At 46.2% G+C, this 17,288-nt stretch overlaps 1 pseudogene; it reads right to left on the bottom strand.

Moving 5' to 3' along the window:
• LOC115125910 (RAB11-binding protein RELCH homolog) overlaps nt 1–16,430 on the bottom strand; it is a 125,264-nt pseudogene extending 108,834 nt beyond the window's left edge.
• Nucleotides 16,431–17,288: the final 858 nt, after the last annotated feature.

Below are 17,288 nucleotides of genomic sequence, written 5' to 3'. Positions count from 1 at the left end.
CAGAGTCCGTTAGGGAGTTGCCGTGATGGGACAAGACTAACTACCAATTGAATATCACAAAAATTGGTAGAAAAGCTGGGTTCAAAAAAATAAAATAAAAAATACACATTAGACGTAGTAAAATTTATAGATTTGCAAGAATATTTCCTTTAAAACCGCTTCATTTTCTTTGCACCTCAAGACAAAAAATTACAGGAAATAAGCATTAAACCTGAAAAAGCGGCAATAGTACCATTTGTCCATTTGGAGACGCCGTAGCCAGTATACACTTCCTCAAAATAGTCTGAATTAATCTAAGATCATTCAAGAACTCGGTCATTAATTTTGACATTTTTGTAGAGATCTTAGTGGCACAATTTTACATCTAACTATGATGTTTGGTGCAGTATTTCTATGTACATGAGGACCAGTCATTTCTCGTTGAATGACAACAGGCATTTCACAGAAGAATTCCTACTGTTGACCAATCGCCGACAAGGGGGGAGTAGACTTTGGCTACCGGCTTCGGCTTGCCTCGAGAGAAAAATCTTGTGTGCCCGGACAGCCCAAACAAAGCCTCGCCGAAGTCCAAAACGAACAACAACGTCAAACCGGATGTGATGCCACAGTAATGAATGTGAGTCACACGGTCAGATCTGTGGCCACACAAAGCACACACACTCAGTCCTGTGACTGCCAAGGGAGGGTGTGTGAGAGAGTGTGTCACTGCCAACTTGTTTGGAACTCTTTTTGTGTGTGTGTGTGTGTGTGTGTGTGTGTGTGTGTGTGTGTGTGTGTGTGTGTGTGTGTGTGCGTGCTCAGGTCTGTGCCCATGGCTTATATTGTCCTCTCTTGTGTTTGAGAACAGACAGCCTGAGATTTCATATGGCCTCATCTTTCCAGTATGCTCCCTCCCAATCAATGAGCGCAGTACGCTGTGGGACGCTAATTGCAACAACATTCTCAGTGTCTATTTGGCTGGGGGGTGTTGAGGACACTCTGGTGCTTCAGACAGATCTCAGAATGTCTGGAATATGTAGAGGATGACAGGATCTTTCACAAAGGAAAGGAGAGAGAGACCGTGAGAGAGAGGCACAACAAGTGTCTGTCTTTCATCCCCACAGTGACCGTACGTACATATCCCAACCAGAAGCCATGGATTACAGGCAACATCCGCTCCGAGCCAAAGGTTAGATGCTCCTTATAGGACACATCATTGCACTCGATACTCTTCTGTAAACTGATCATCTCTGTATACCCGTCACAAGACCCACTGGTTGTTGCTCATTTATAAAACCCTCTCAGGCCTCACTGTTAAAGGTCCCCAAAGCACACACATCCATAGGTCGCTCGTCTTTTCAGTTCACTGCAGCTAGCGACTGGAACGAGCTGCAACAAACACTCAAACTGGACAGTTTTATCTCAATCTCTTCATTCAAAGACCTTATCAGGGACACTCTTACTGACAGTTGTGGCTGCTTTGCGTAATGTATTGTTGTCTCTACCTTCTTGCACTTTGTGCTGTTTTCTGTGCCCAACAATGTTTGTACACTTTTGTGCTGCTACCATGTTGTGCTGCTGCCATGTTGTGCTGCTGCCATGTTGTGTTGTCATGTGTTGCTACCATGCTGTGTTGTCATGTGTTACTGCCATGCTGTGTTGTCGCCTTAGGCCTCTGGTTATGTAGTGTGGCCTCTGGTTATGTAGTGTGGCCTCTGGTTATGTAGTGTGGCCTCTGGTTATGTAGTGTGGCCTCTGGTTATGTAGTGTGGCCTCTGGTTATGTAGTGTGGCCTCTGGTTATGTAGTGTGGCCTCTGGTTATGTAGTGTGGCCTCTGGTTATGTAGTGTGGCCTCTGGTTGGGATTTGTCCTATATTTTGATTTGATTTATTATTAATCCTGCAGGAGGCCTTTTGCCTTTTGGTAGGTCGTCATTGTAAATAAGAATGTGTTCTTAACTGACTAGTTAAATAAAAGTTAAATAAAAAATATTAAATAAATAGAGCTGCGGCCTTAAAGGAGCGGGACACTTATAAGAAATACTGCTATGCTCTCAGACGATCCATCAAACAGGAAAAGCACCAATACAGGACAAAGGTGGAATCGTACCACACCGGCTGTGACGCTCGTCGGATGTGGCATGGCTTGAAAAATATTGTTGACTAAAGGGAAGCACAGCCACAAGCTTCCCAGTGACACGAGCCTACCAGATGGGCTAAATGCCTTTTATGCTCACGTCGAGCCAAGAAACACTGAAGCATGCATGAGAGCACCAGCTGTTCCAGACGACTGTGTGATCACGCTCTCCGTAACCGATGTGAGCAAAACCTTTAAAACAGGTCAACATTCACAAAGCCGCGGGGCCAGACGGATTACCAGGATGTGTACTCAAAACATGCGCAGACCAACTGGCTAGTGTCTTCACTGACATTTTCAAACTCTCCCTGACTGAGTCTGTAATACCAACATGTTTCAAACAGACCACCATAGTCCCTGTGCCCAAGAAAGCGAAAGTAACCTGCCTAAATGATTACCGTTCCGTAGTACTCATGTCAGTAGCCATGAAGTGCTTTGAAAGGCTGGTCATGGCTCACATCAACACCATCGTGCCGGAAACTCTAATCCCACTCCAATTTGCATACCGCCCCAACAGATCCACAGATGATGCAATCTCTATTGCCCTCCACACTGCCCTTTCCCACCTGGACAAAAGGAACACCTATGTGAGAATGCTATTCAGTGACTACAGCTCAGCGTTCAACACCATAGTACCCACAAAGCTTATCACTAAGCTAAGGACCCTGAGCCTAAACACCTCCCTCTGCAACTGGATCCTGGACTTCCTGACAGGCCGCCCCCAGGTGGTAAGGTAAGGCAGCAACACATCTGCCACGCTGATTCTCAACACTGGGGCTCCTCAGGGGTGCATGCCCCTCCTGTACTCCCTGTTCACCCACAACTGCGTGGCCAAGCACAACTCCAACACCATCATTAAGTTTGCTGATGACAACAGTGGTAGGCCTGATTACCGACAACGATGAGACAGCCTATTGAGAGGTCAGAGACCTGGCAGTGTGGTGCCAAGACAACAACCTCTCCCTCAATGTGAGAAAGACAAAGGAGATGATTGTGGACTACAGGAAAAGGAGGGCTGGATAGGCCCTCATTAACATCGATGGGACTGAAGTGGAGCAGGTTGAGAGTTAAGTTCCTTGGTGTCCACATCACCAACAAACTATCATGGTCCAAACACACCAAGACAGCTGTGAAGAGGGCAGGACAACACCTTTCCCTCCTCAAGAGACTGAAAAGATTTGGCATGGGTCCCCAGATCCTCAAAAAGTTCTACAGCTGTACCCTCGTGAGCATCCTGAATGGTTGCATCACTGCCTGGTATGACAACTGCCCGGCATCCGACCGTAAGGCACTACAGAGGGTAGTGCGTAGGGCCCAGTACATCACTGGGGCCAAGCCTCCTGACATCCAGAACCTCTGTACCAGGCAGTGTCAGAGGAAGGCCCCCAAAAAAATTGTCAAAAGACTTCAGTCATAGACTGTTCTCTCTGCTACCGCATGGGAAGCAGTACCAGAGTGCCAAGTCTAGAGCCAAAAGGCTCCTTAACAGCTTCTACCCCCCAGCCATAAGACTGCTGAAAAATTAATCAAATGGTCACCCATATTGACCCCCACCGCCCCTTAACAGAAGTGTAAAAACAATGTTGTTTATCATCTATGCATAGTCACTTAACAAAGGCCTGGACTCACCTGTATCCCTGCACATGGACTTGGTACCGGTGCCCCCTGTATGTAGCCTCGTTATGTACATGGACTTGGTACCGGTGCCCCCTGTATGTAGCCTCGTTGTTATGCACATGGACTTGGTACCGGTACCCCCTGTATGTAGCCTCGTTGTTATGTACATGGACTTGGTACCGGTGCCCCCTGTATGTAGCCTCGTTATTGTTATGTACATGGACTTGGTACCGGTGCCCCCTGTATGTAGCCTCGTTGTTATGTACATGGACTTGGTACCGGTGCCCCCTGTATGTAGCCTCGTTATTGTTATGTACATGGACTTGGTACCGGTGCCCCCTCTATGTAGCCTCGTTATTGTTATGTACATGGACTTGGTACCGGTGCCCCCTGTATGTAGCCTCGTTATTGTTATGCACATGGACTTGGTACCGGTGCCCCCTGTATGTAGCCTCGTTATTGTTATGTACATGGACTTGGTACCGGTGCCCCCTGTATGTAGCCTCGTTGTTATGCACATGGACTTGGTACCGGTGCCCCCTGTATGTAGCCTCGTTGTTATGCACATGGACTTGGTACCGGTGCCCACTGTATGTAGCCTCGTTGTTATGTACATGGACTTGGTACCGGTGCCCACTGTATGTAGCCTCGTTATTGTTATGTACATGGACTTGGTACCGGTGCCCCCTGTATGTAGCCTCGTTATTGTTATGTACATGGACTTGGTACCGGTGCCCCCTGTATGTAGCCTCGTTGTTATGTACATGGACTTGGTACCGGTGCCCCCTGTATGTAGCCTCGTTATTGTTATGTACATGGACTTGGTACCGGTGCCCCCTGCATGTAGCCTCGTTGTTATGTACATGGGACTTGGTACCGGTGCCCCCTGTATGTAGCCTCGTTATTGTTATGTACATGGACTTGGTACCGGTGCCCCCTGTATGTAGCCTCGTTGTTATGTACATGGACTTGGTACCGGTGCCCCCTGTATGTAGCCTCGTTGTTATGTACATGGACTTGGTACCGGTGCCCCCTGTATGTAGCCTCGTTGTTATGTACATGGACTTGGTACCGGTGCCCCCTGTATGTAGCCTCGTTATGTACATGGACTTGGTACCGGTGCCCCCTGTATGTAGCCTCGTTATTGTTAGGCACATGGACTTGGTACCGGTGCCCCCTGTATGTAGCCTCGTTATTGTTATGCACATGGACTTGGTACCGGTGCCCCCTGTATGTAGCCTCGTTATTGTTATGTACATGGACTTGGTACCGGTGCCCCCTGTATGTAGCCTCGTTGTTATGTACATGGACTTGGTACCGGTGCCCCCTGTATGTAGCCTCGTTATTGTTATGTACATGGACTTGGTACCGGTGCCCACTGTATGTAGCCTCGTTATTGTTATGTACATGGACTTGGTACCGGTGCCCCCTGTATGTAGCCTCGTTATTGTTAGGCACATGGACTTGGTACCGGTGCCCCCTGTATGTAGCCTCGTTGTTATGTACATGGACTTGGTACCGGTGCCCCCTGTATGTAGCCTCGTTATTGTTATGCACATGGGCTTGGTACCGGTGCCCCCTGTATGTAGCCTCGTTATTGTTAGGCACATGGACTTGGTATCGGTGCCCCCTGTATGTAGCCTCGTTATTGTTATGTACATGGACTTGGTACCGGTGCCCCCTGTATGTAGCCTCGTTGTTATGTACATGGACTTGGTACCGGTGCCCCCTGTATGTAGCCTCGTTGTTATGTACATGGACTTGGTACCGGTGCCCCTGTATGTAGCCTCGTTGTTATGTACATGGACTTGGTACCGGTGCCCCCTGTATGTAGCCTCGTTGTTATGTACATGGACTTGGTACCGGTGCCCCCTGTATGTAGCCTCGTTGTTATGTACATGGACTTGGTACCGGTGCCCCCTGTATGTAGCCTCGTTGTTATGTACATGGACTTGGTACCGGTGCCCTCTGTATGTAGCCTCGTTGTTATGTACATGGACTTGGTACCGGTGCCCCCTGTATGTAGCCTTGTTATGTACATGGACTTGGTACCGGTGCACCCTGTATGTAGCCTCGTTATGTACATGGACTTGGTACCGGTGCCCCCTGTATGTAGTAACACGTTATTGTTATGTACATGGACTTGGTACCGGTGCCCCCTGTATGTAGCCTCGTTGTTATGTACATGGACTTGGTTCCGGTGCCCTCTGTATGTAGTAATACGTTATTGTTATGTACATGGACTTGGTACCGGTGCCCCCTGTATGTAGTAATACGTTATTGTTATGCACATGGACTTGGTACCGGTGCCCCCTGTATGTAGCCTCGTTGTTATGTACATGGACTTGGTACCGGTGCCCCCTGTATGTAGCCTCGTTATTGTTATGTACATGGACTTGGTACCGGTGCCCCCTGTATGTAGCCTCGTTGTTATGTACATGGACTTGGTACCGGTGCCCCCTGTATGTAGCCTCGTTATTGTTATGTACATGGACTTGGTACCGGTGCCCCCTGTAAGTAGCCTCGTTATTGTTATGGACTTGGTACCGGTGCCCCCTGTATGTAGCCTCGTTATTGTTATGGACTTGGTACCGGTGCCCCCTGTATGTAGCCTCGCTATTGTTATGCACATGGACTTGGTACCGGTGCCCCCTGTATGTAGCCTCGTTGTTATGTACATGGACTTGGTACCGGTGCCCCCTGTATGTAGCCTCGTTATTGTTATGTACATGGACTTGGTACCGGTGCCCCCTGTATGTAGCCTCGTTGTTATGTACATGGACTTGGTACCGGTGCCCCCTGTAAGTAGCCTCGTTATTGTTATGGACTTGGTACCGGTGCCCCCTGTATGTAGCCTCGTTATTGTTATGTACATGGACTTGGTACCGGTGCCCCCTGTATGTAGCCTCGTTGTTATGTACATGGACTTGGTACCGGTGCCCCCTGTAAGTAGCCTCGTTATTGTTATGGACTTGGTACCGGTGCCCCCTGTATGTAGCCTCGTTGTTATGTACATGGACTTGGTACCGGTGCCCCCTGTATGTAGCCTCGTTGTTATGTACATGGACTTGGTACCGGTGCCCCCTGTATGTAGCCTCGTTATTGTTATGTACATGGACTTGGTACCGGTGCCCCCTGTAAGTAGCCTCGTTATTGTTATGTACATGGACTTGGTACCGGTGCCCCCTGTATGTAGTAATACGTTATTGTTATGTACATGGACTTGGTACCGGTGCCCCCTGTAAGTAGCCTCGTTATTGTTATGGACTTAGTACCGGTGCCCCCTGTATGTAGCCTCGTTATTGTTATGGACTTGGTACCGGTGCCCCCTGTATGTAGCCTCGCTATTGTTATGTACATGGACTTGGTACCGGTGCCCCCTGTATGTAGCCTCGTTGTTATGTACATGGACTTGGTACCGGTGCCCCCTGTATGTAGCCTCGTTATTGTTATGCACATGGACTTGGTACCGGTGCCCCCTGTATGTAGCCTCGTTATTGTTATGTACATGGACTTGGTACCGGTGACCCTGTATGTAGCCTCGTTGTTATGTACATGGACTTGGTACCGGTGCCCCCTGTAAGTAGCCTCGTTATTGTTATGGACTTGGTACCGGTGCCCCCTGTATGTAGCCTCGTTGTTATGTACATGGACTTGGTACCGGTGCCCCCTGTATGTAGCCTCGTTATTGTTATGTACATGGACTTGGTACCGGTGCCCCCTGTATGTAGCCTTGTTATTGTTATGTACATGGACTTGGTACCGGTGCCCCCTGTATGTAGCCTCGTTATTGTTATGTACATGGACTTGGTACCGGTGCCCCTGTATGTAGCCTTGTTATTGTTATGTACATGGACTTGGTACCGGTGCCCCCTGTATGTAGCCTTGTTATTGTTATGTACATGGACTTGGTACCGGTGCCTCCTGTATGTAGCCTCGTTATTGTTATGTACATGGACTTGGTACCAGTGCCCCCTGTATGTAGCCTTGTTATTGTTATGTACATGGACTTGGTACCGGTGCCCCCTGTATGTAGCCTCGTTGTTATGTACATGGACTTGGTACCGGTGCCCCCTGTATGTAGTAATACGTTATTGTTATGTACATGGATTTGGTACCGGTGCCCCCTGTATGTAGCCTCGTTGTTATGCACTTTTGTTACTTTTTGATTATTATTATTTTTTACTTTACTTTATTTAGTAAATATTTTCTTAACTCCATTTATTGAACTGCATTGTTGGTAAAGGGCTTGTAAGTAAGCAAGACTGAGACTGCTCTTCTCTGTATCACGGAGGCCCTCCGCACTGCTAAAGCTAACTCTCTCTCCTCTGCTCTCATCCTTCTAGACCTATCGGCTGCCTTCGATACTGTGAACCATCAGATTCTCCTCTCCACCCTCTCCGAGTTGGGCATCTCCGGCGCGGCCCACGCTTGGATTGCGTCCTACCTGACAGGTCGCTCCTACCAGGTGGCGTGGCGAGAATCTGTCTCCTCACCACGCGCTCTCACCACTGGCGTCCCCCAGGGCTCTGTTCTAGGCCCTCTCCTATTCTCGCTATACACCAAGTCACTTGGCTCTGTCATAACCTCACATGGTCTCTCCTATCATTGCTATGCAGACGACACACAATGAATCTTCTCCTTTCCCCCTTCTGATGACCAGGTGGCGAATCGCATCTCTGCATGTCTGGCAGACATATCAGTGTGGATGACGGATCACCACCTCAAGCTGAACCTCGGCAAGACGGAGCTGCTCTTCCTCCCGGGAAGGACTGCCCATTCCATGATCTCGCCATCACGGTTGACAACTCCATTGTGTCCTCCTCCCAGAGCGCTAAGAACCTTGGCGTGATCCTGGACAACACCCTGTCGTTCTCAACTAACATCAAGGCGGTGGCCCGTTCTTGTAGGTTCATGCTCTACAACATCCGCAGAGTACGACCCTGCCTCACACAGGAAGCAGCGCAGGTCCTAATCCAGGCACTTGTCATCTCCCGTCTGGATTACTGCAACTCGCTGTTGGCTGGGCTCCCTGCCTGTGCCATTAAACCCCTACAACTCATCCAGAACGCCGCAGCCCGTCTGGTGTTCAACCTTCCCAAGTTCTCTCACGTCACCCCGCTCCTCCGCTCTCTCCACTGGCTTCCAGTTGAAGCTCGCATCCGCTACAAGACCATGGTGCTTGCCTACGGAGCTGTGAGGGGAACGGCACCTCAGTACCTCCAGGCTCTGATCAGGCCCTACACCCAAACAAGGGCACTGCGTTCATCCACCTCTGGCCTGCTCGCCTCCCTACCACTGAGGAAGTACAGTTCCCGCGCTGCCCAGTCAAAACTGTTCGCTGCTCTGGCCCCCCAATGGTGGAACAAACTCCCTCACGACGCCAGGACAGCGGAGTCAATCACCACCTTCCGGAGACACCTGAAACCCCACCTCTTTCAGGAATACCTAGGATAGGATAAAGTAATCCTTCTCACCCCCCCTTAAAAGATTTAGATGCACTATTGTAAAGTGGCTGTTCCACTGGATGTCTTAAGGTGAACGCACCAATTTGTAAGTCGCTCTGTATAAGAGCGTCTGCTAAATGACTTAAATGTAAATGTAAGCATTTCACAGTAAGGTCTACCTGTTGTAAGTGACAAATAAAATTGGTTTTGATTTGACTGACAGGTAGGGCATTAGGGTGACGATTATGGAATTTGGGGTACAAATTAATTGTCCTGCAAATAGCCACGGTTATTGTCATAAAATTTCATTTTAATAAAAAATTAAAAAATGTTTTGAGCTTGTAATGCAACTTAGAAAAGTCGCTACGAAACACCTAATGAATACAACACAGCTCTGGTGACGCCCAGTTCCAAAACGAATGGCTCTGACCGCAGGGAACTGTTGGAAATTAAGGTTCTCCTCCCAACCCATCGGCTCCTAATATGATTACCAACTCTACCCAATTCATGTCAAACTTAAAACTACTTTTGGGTAAACTTTATCTACTTGAATATTAAGTTGAATCCCTCCTTCCTCCGAAAATGTATGTTTTAAGACAGTTATTACAATCAGTACACGGTTATTGTCCGTAATTGCCGGTTACATAATTATACAATAATTGTGCCAGTCCTACTGACAGTAAATCAGAGTCAATATTATGATAGATCTATTCTACAGCATGATAGCTGCAGTACAAGTACAGACAGTGCAGGCCTATAGACTGACACACACACACACACACACACACACACACAGCTATGAGGAGGAGCCCAGAACAGAAACAGGTGGAGCAGACCCAAATGTCCCAGTGTGATTATAATCAGCCTCTGCAGCCCTGCAGCAAATCTGTGTCTGTGTGCTTTTCTTCTTACTGTGTGCATGTTTATGTGTGTTATTTATTCTAACCTATTAAGTGTGTGTGTGTTCTTCTTGCGCTGAGTGAGCAAGTGTGTGCTTGACTGAGTGTTCCTAGCGCCCAAGAAAGCAGGGTAGTAGGCTAGGCCTTGGCTAAGTCTTTTCAACGAACAGAATGGCTAGCTAAAACAGAGCGCTAATGCTAACAGCTTAGGCTCTGATTGAACTGGGTGTTGAGCAAGCAGATTGTAGCGAGATGCTAATCAGCTAGCCACCGAGGAGGAAACAATGAGCTGGGTCGAGAGGGAGAGTGGGCAAGAGGAACATTGTGCAAATGGGTAGAGGGGCTCATCCAGCTACTCTTGCTCAATGAGCAGCCTAACCTGAGAACTTGTATTAACTCCTGGAATTAGGCCTAAATGTTTAGGCTTCAGCTCAGTGGGCTATGGTGTTGAGTTGTGCAGTGGCCTGCTGCAGCAGGTGAACAGAGCACCATGCTAGCTGCTAAGTCTGTTAAATTAGCAGGGCGGTGGTGACCGAGAGCTAGCCAGATCAGTGCTAACAGCAACAAGTGACCCTTTTGATGCCTAGCCTACGAGACGGTATCTTTACTCTGACCGTTTCCTACATGGTTTTCCCACATGCTCCCCACGTGGTGCAGGACACCTCTGTTAGGTCTACATGATGTGCCACCAATGGAGCAGCTAATACACAACGTTAGAACATAATACAACCATTTCTATATTTTTATGGGCCCTAAAACTCCTCTCTCATTCTAGTTGCTCAGCCTGCTTGAAACCTGGAAAGCGTGAGCAGAGGCGGCAAGGAAACCCTCCCCTGGGCTGGGTGTAGGCCCCGTTGACCCTAGGGGCAGACCCTCAAGCTGCCCCCCTCTCGGTCTTCTCTCGCCTCCTGTTTATCAGTGAAGTAAACACAATAGAAGACAGGTGGAGTTCCTCTCAGCATCCTGTTCTTAAGATCAGATCTAGAATCACCAAATCCTAACCATAACACTGTGGGGTGAAATGCTAAGCTGACCATAGATCAGTGTCTGAGGGCATCTTCATCCAAGCCCTCACCCATCCTTAGAGATCTTCTTTTTTTTATCCAATCAAATTGTATTTGTCACATGCTTTGTAAACAGACTAACAGTGAATAATAACTTACGGGCCCTTCTCAACAATGCAGAGAGAAAAAATTAAATAATAACACAAGCAATGCCCCCTGGGATACCTCAGTCCTCCAGCTCCACGGCAACCAGCGAGGCGCCACAGACAGAGGCCATTAGGCTTAGCCATGAGCTGAACAATGTCTGCTATACATAGAGGCTAGTGGGCTACATGATGAGGTGGAATACTTGTATCATGACAAGCATCCTTACGTCCTCCCTCCCAAGACAGCCTAATAAGCACTGATATCACATGCCTGTACAGGTGCAAGCTGTATAGTGTAACCCCCTGCTTCCACCTATCCAGTTGTGTTAGATCAGGAAGGACTAAGTACGGAAAGTGGGAGGCACATAACACAATCATGGAAATGCAGTTCACACAGCTCAGGCTTCTATTCTTATCGTAGCTCTTATCAGTAGAAAGGCATGGAAATAAGGTCACCAGCCTTGATTGTTGCTAAACCAGTACGACACAGAATACAGATCAGAACTACGAATGCATTCCTGTGTTCATTGGTGCAAAATGTCGAAGAACCCATGCCCCTAAGATTTGGGCCAGTTGAATGTTCGGTTTGCTGTTGTAGAAGTAGTCAATTTGTGTCAGCATACCATTGTGTTGTGTGTGTGTGTGTCAAATCTATTCTAGAAAAGGGGGGAAGGGGACTAATACCACAGAAGGAGACAACCATCTTCCTACCCATCTACCCCTTTGAGCATGGTAAAGTTATTACACTTGACTACAAAGATACAGGAATCCTTCCTAACACAGTTGCTGGAGAAAAAGGAAACCACTCAGGTATTTCACAATGAGGCCAATGATGACTATAAAACAGTTGCAGAGTTTAATGGCTGTGATATGAGAAAACATATTACTCCACAATACTAACCTAATTGACTGAGTGAAAATAAGGAAGTGTGCATCCTGTTTGCAACAAGGTATTAAAGTAATACTGCAAAAACTATTTGTCCTGAAAACAAAGTGTTATGTTTGGGGCAAATCCAATACAACACATTAGAGTACCACTCTCCATATTTTCAAGAATAGTGGTGGCTTCATCATGTTATGGGTATGCTTGTAATCATTCAGGACTGGGGAAGTTTTCAGGATAAAAAATACATGTAATGGAGCGTAACACAGGCAATTTCAGTCTGCTTATCACCAGATACTGGGAGATTAAATGACTTTTCAGCAGGTGAATAACCTAAAACACAAGGCCAAATCGACACAGAAGTTGCTTACAAGAAGACAGTGAATGTTGCTGGGTGGCCAAGTTACAGTGTGGACTTAAATCTGCTTGAAAATCTATGGCACGACCTGTCTAGCAATGATCAAAAAACAATTAGACAGAGCTTGAACATTTTGAAACAACAAAAAAAAAAATGGGCAAATGTTGCACAATCCAGGTGTGGAAAACTCAGAGACTTACACAGAAAAACTGAATGCTGTAATTGCTACCAAAGGTGCTTCTACAAAGTATTGACTCAGGGGTGTGAATACTTACAGTACCAGTCAAAAGTTTGACACACCTACTCACTCAAGGGTTTTTCTTTAATTGGACTATTTTCTACACAGTAGAATAATAGTGAAGACATCAAAACTATGAGATAACACATATGGAACCATGTAGTAACCAAAAAAAGAAAAAAATTGTTCAACAAGTCAAAATATATTTTAGATTCTACAAAATAGACACCCTTTGCCTTTGACAGCTTTGCACACTTGGCATTCTTTCAACCAGCTTCATCTGGAAAACTTTTCCAACTGTCTTTAAGGAGTTCCCACATATGCCGAGCACTTGTTGGCTGCTTTTCCATCACTCTGCGGTCCAACTCATCCAAAACCATCTCAATTGGGTTGAGGTCAGTGATTGTGGAGGCCAAGTCATCTGATGCAGCACTCCATCACTCAGCATCTTGGTCAAATAGCCGTACACATCATGGAGGTGCATTGGGTCATTGCCCTGTTGAAAAACAAATGATAGTCCCACTAAGTACAAACCAGATGGGCTGGTCGTTCTCGCTGCAGAATGCTGTGGTAGCCATGCTGGTTAAGTGTGCCTTGAATTCTAAATAAATCAATCACTGACAGTGTCACCAGCAACGCAGCCCCACACCATCACACCTCCTCCTCCATGCTTCACAGTGGGGTTCAAACCAAAAATCTCAAATTTGGACTCATCAGATTAAAAGACAGATTTCGACCGGTCTAATGTCCATTGCTCGTGTTTCTTAGATCAAGCAAGTCTCTTCTTATTATTGGTGTCCTTTAGTAGTGGTTTCTTTGCAGCAATTCGACCATGAAGGCCTGATTCACGTAATATCCTCCGAACAGTTGATGTTGAGATGTGTCTGTTACTTGAACTCTGAAGCAGTTATTTGGGCTGCAATTTCTGAGGCTGGTAACTAATGAACTTATCCTCTGCAGCAGAGGTAACTCTGGGTCTTCCTTTCCTGTGGTGGTCCTCATGAGAGACAATTTCATCAGAGCTCAATGGTTTTTGAGAATGCGCTTGAAACTTTCAAAGTTCTTGAAATGTTCCGTTTTGACTGACCTTCATGTGTTAAAGTAATGACGGACTGTTTCTCTTTGCTTATTTGAGCTGTTTTTGTCATAATATGGACTTGGTCTTTTACCAAATAGGGCTAATGTATATTCTGTATACCCTCCTTACCTTGTCACAACACAACTGATTGGCTCAAACGCATTAAGGAAAGAAATTCCACAAATTAACTTTTAACAAGGCACAGCTGTTAATTGAAATACAATCCAGGTGACTACCTCGTGAAGCTGGTTGAGAGAATGCCAAGAGTGTGCAAAGCTGTCATCAAGAATCACAAATATAAAATATTTATTTAACCATTTTTTGGTTACTTCATGATTCCATGTGTTATTTCATAGTTTTGATGTCTTCACTAATATTCTACAATGTAGAAAATAGCAAAAATAAAGAAAAACTCTTGAATGAGTAGGTGTGTCCAAACCTTTGACTGGCATATTTCTGTATTTAATTTCACTAAATATGCAAAAATGTCTAAAAACATGTTTTTACTTTACCATTATGTGGTATTGAGTGATGGGTGAAAATGTGTTTTATTCATTTATTTTGAATTTAGTCTATAAAACAAATAAATGTGAAATAAATCAAGGGGTATGAATACTTTCTGAAGGCTCTGTATAGGCAGATAATGACAGCTACAGGCAGTTAGAGATAGACAGAAGAAAGATAGGCCTAGTTATTGTTTGAGTAGCCTGTATAGCCATCTTCAGCAGCAGCCTACATGACGCCAAGATGCAAATATCTCAATTACTAGACTGGTATAAAGAAGGTTGTCTGATAGGGCTTTTCAGGTCGCCAGCTAGCTGTTCATAGTACTACTATTCTGGTTTGTGGACTCCAGGAAATGGAGTGCCAAGCACGTCTCCATTCACATCGACAGGCTGTAGTGGAACGGGTCACGGGCTTCATGGTCCTCCGTGTCTACGTCACTAAGGATCTATCATGGTCCAAACACACCAACACAGTCGTGAAGAGGGCACGACAACGCCTCTACCCCCTCAGGAGGCTGAAATTATTTTGCATTAGCCCTCAGATCCTCAAAGAGTTCAACAGCTGCACAATCAAGAACTTGGTGACTGGCTGCATCGCCGCTTGGTATGGCAACTGCTTGGCGCTACAGGGTAGTGGGTACAGACCCATACCTCACTGGAGCCAAGCTCCCTACATCCAGGACCTCTATACCAGGCGGTGTCAGATGAAGGCCCAAAAAACTGTCAAAGACTCCAGCCACAGACTGTTCTCTTTGCTACCGCAGGGCAAGTGGAACCAACAGGAACCTGAACAGCTTCTACCCCCACGCCATAAGCGGTCTAAACAAGACTGCTAGTTAGCTAATCAAATGACTACCTAGACAGCCTGCAAACTCTCTTGCATTGACTAGCACACACACTGGACACCCCAACACACACATAACATGCATACTGAAGCCACACACACGTTCACACACACTGCTGCTAGTCCCTACCTATATGTACAGTACATAACTACCTCAGTTGCCTTGCTCCCCTGCACATCGATGTATTTATTTTTCTTCTACTCCCTATTTACAGCCATGTTATTTTTACTCGTTATTCACCGTGTCACTATTTCTATTCTTAATTCAAATGTTTTGTATTATCTTTAACTCTGCATTGTTGGAAAAGGACCCATAAGTAAGTATTTCACTGTTAGCTTTCACCTGTTGTCTACGAGGCATGTTGTATTTGATTTGGTTCCATCTGTTCCAAGCCAGCTGGCACCTAGGGGAGAAACTCTTCTCACAGGCTAATGCGGGTAGGTGAGCTAACTCTGTATGATTAGTAAATTATCCGTGGTTTCCATTGCTATTGTCTAATCTAGTTAGCTAACGAGAGAGAAAAACAGGTGTCGTATCGAATATCGTTTATTCTACATTGGCAGAGCAATGTTGGCTGACAAGCACAGTGCCAACATGGTTTCCCAATTGAATAACAGGCTGTCTGCTAACTAGCTAGCACATAAGGCCATCTAAATTATAATTAATTTAGGTTATAAATGAGCAAATAGCTATTTACTTACTTAACGGTCCACCTGGCCCCAGTCCTTGGTCTTTACAAGTTGGTGAAGTGCCGCTTTGCCTCTCGAAATTGCCCGGGTTGGAGAAATAGTCCCGCAACCGGGGAAGCTCCTCCCGGTCTCCAACAATTCGGTATGAAATTCAAGAGCGGTGAGAAAGTATTGATCCCGTATTAGCTGAGCAGCAATCACATCTACAGATACCCGAGTCTCTGCCAAGCCGCTTGGCATTGCTGCGGCTGCTACCGAGATGCCTTCCACATTTGGGCTGGTCCGGGTGCTGGACAGCAGAAGGGCCGGGGGCTCGGCGTCCGCCTGCGGGGAGATGGGATTGTTGGACGGGAGCCCTGGCGCTCCATCGCTAAGGCTCCTTTCGGCATCAACCCCGTCCTCTCTCTGCTCTGCCTCATCTTCAGAATCGCTCAGATTAAACGGGTTGACGCTATCCGCCGCCATTTTTCTAATATGAAGATTTAACCTAGCTAGCTAGAAAGCCATCCGTCCAGGAAGAGGGGTCCAATTTTAAACTATCCGCCCGTCTTTCCCCGATCAGCTGAAAGGGGTTGAATGCAGAGGGGAGGGTTTGGTTGAATGTCACTCCAGCACCCGCCTCCTCCATTGAATAGTCGGATTAGATTGGATACGGGAGAGGTTAAGAAGAACTACGAGAAGGGTGGGCGGCAATTCGGGGCGTTCCTGCATGTGGTCATTTCTGCGTCTGCAGGAACGCCTCTTTATACTTGCATTGGACCGTTATTATGAAAACATTTTATTTAACCTTTATTTAACTTGGCAAGTTAGTTGAGAAAAAAATCTTATTTTATATTGATGGTATACCCCGGCTAAACCCTACCCTAATAATTTAAAGCTGCAGTATGTCACTTGTTGGGTGACCAGATCAAATTCACATAGGAATTTGAGTTATCCATCAGTCATTCTCATTGAAAGTAAGTCTAAGAAGTGGTAGATCTGTTCTATGTTCTCTATTTAGGTGATAATGTCAGAGAAGCTGGTGTTTGGAGGATATATTGGCACTGGTGTTGTTCATCTCCAGCAAGTAAATTGTGCCAATACAGTGAGGGAAACAAGTATTTGATCCCCTGCTGATTTCATACGTTTGCCCACTGACAAAGAAATGATCAGACTAGAATTTTAATGGGAGGTTTATTTGAACAGTGAGAGACAGAATAACAACAACAAAAAACAGAAAAATGCATGTAAAAAATGTTATAAATTGATTTGCATTTTAATGAGGGAAATTGTCCTCGTCAACACTCACACCTGTGTTAAGGGGAGAATCACTGACATGATGTCAGCTGGTCCTTTTGTGGTAGGGCTGAAATGCAGTGGACATGTTTTTGGGGGATTCAGTTCATTTGCATGGCAAAGAGGGACTTTACAATTAATTGCAATTCATCTGATCACTCTTCATAACATTCTGGAGTGTATGCAA

This window comes from Oncorhynchus nerka, linkage group LG6 (assembly GCF_034236695.1).
Source record: "Oncorhynchus nerka isolate Pitt River linkage group LG6, Oner_Uvic_2.0, whole genome shotgun sequence".
Lineage (NCBI taxonomy): Eukaryota > Metazoa > Chordata > Actinopteri > Salmoniformes > Salmonidae > Oncorhynchus > Oncorhynchus nerka.
Note: the sequence above shows the minus strand (reverse complement) of the source record. Positions and strands in the feature narration are given on the sequence as shown.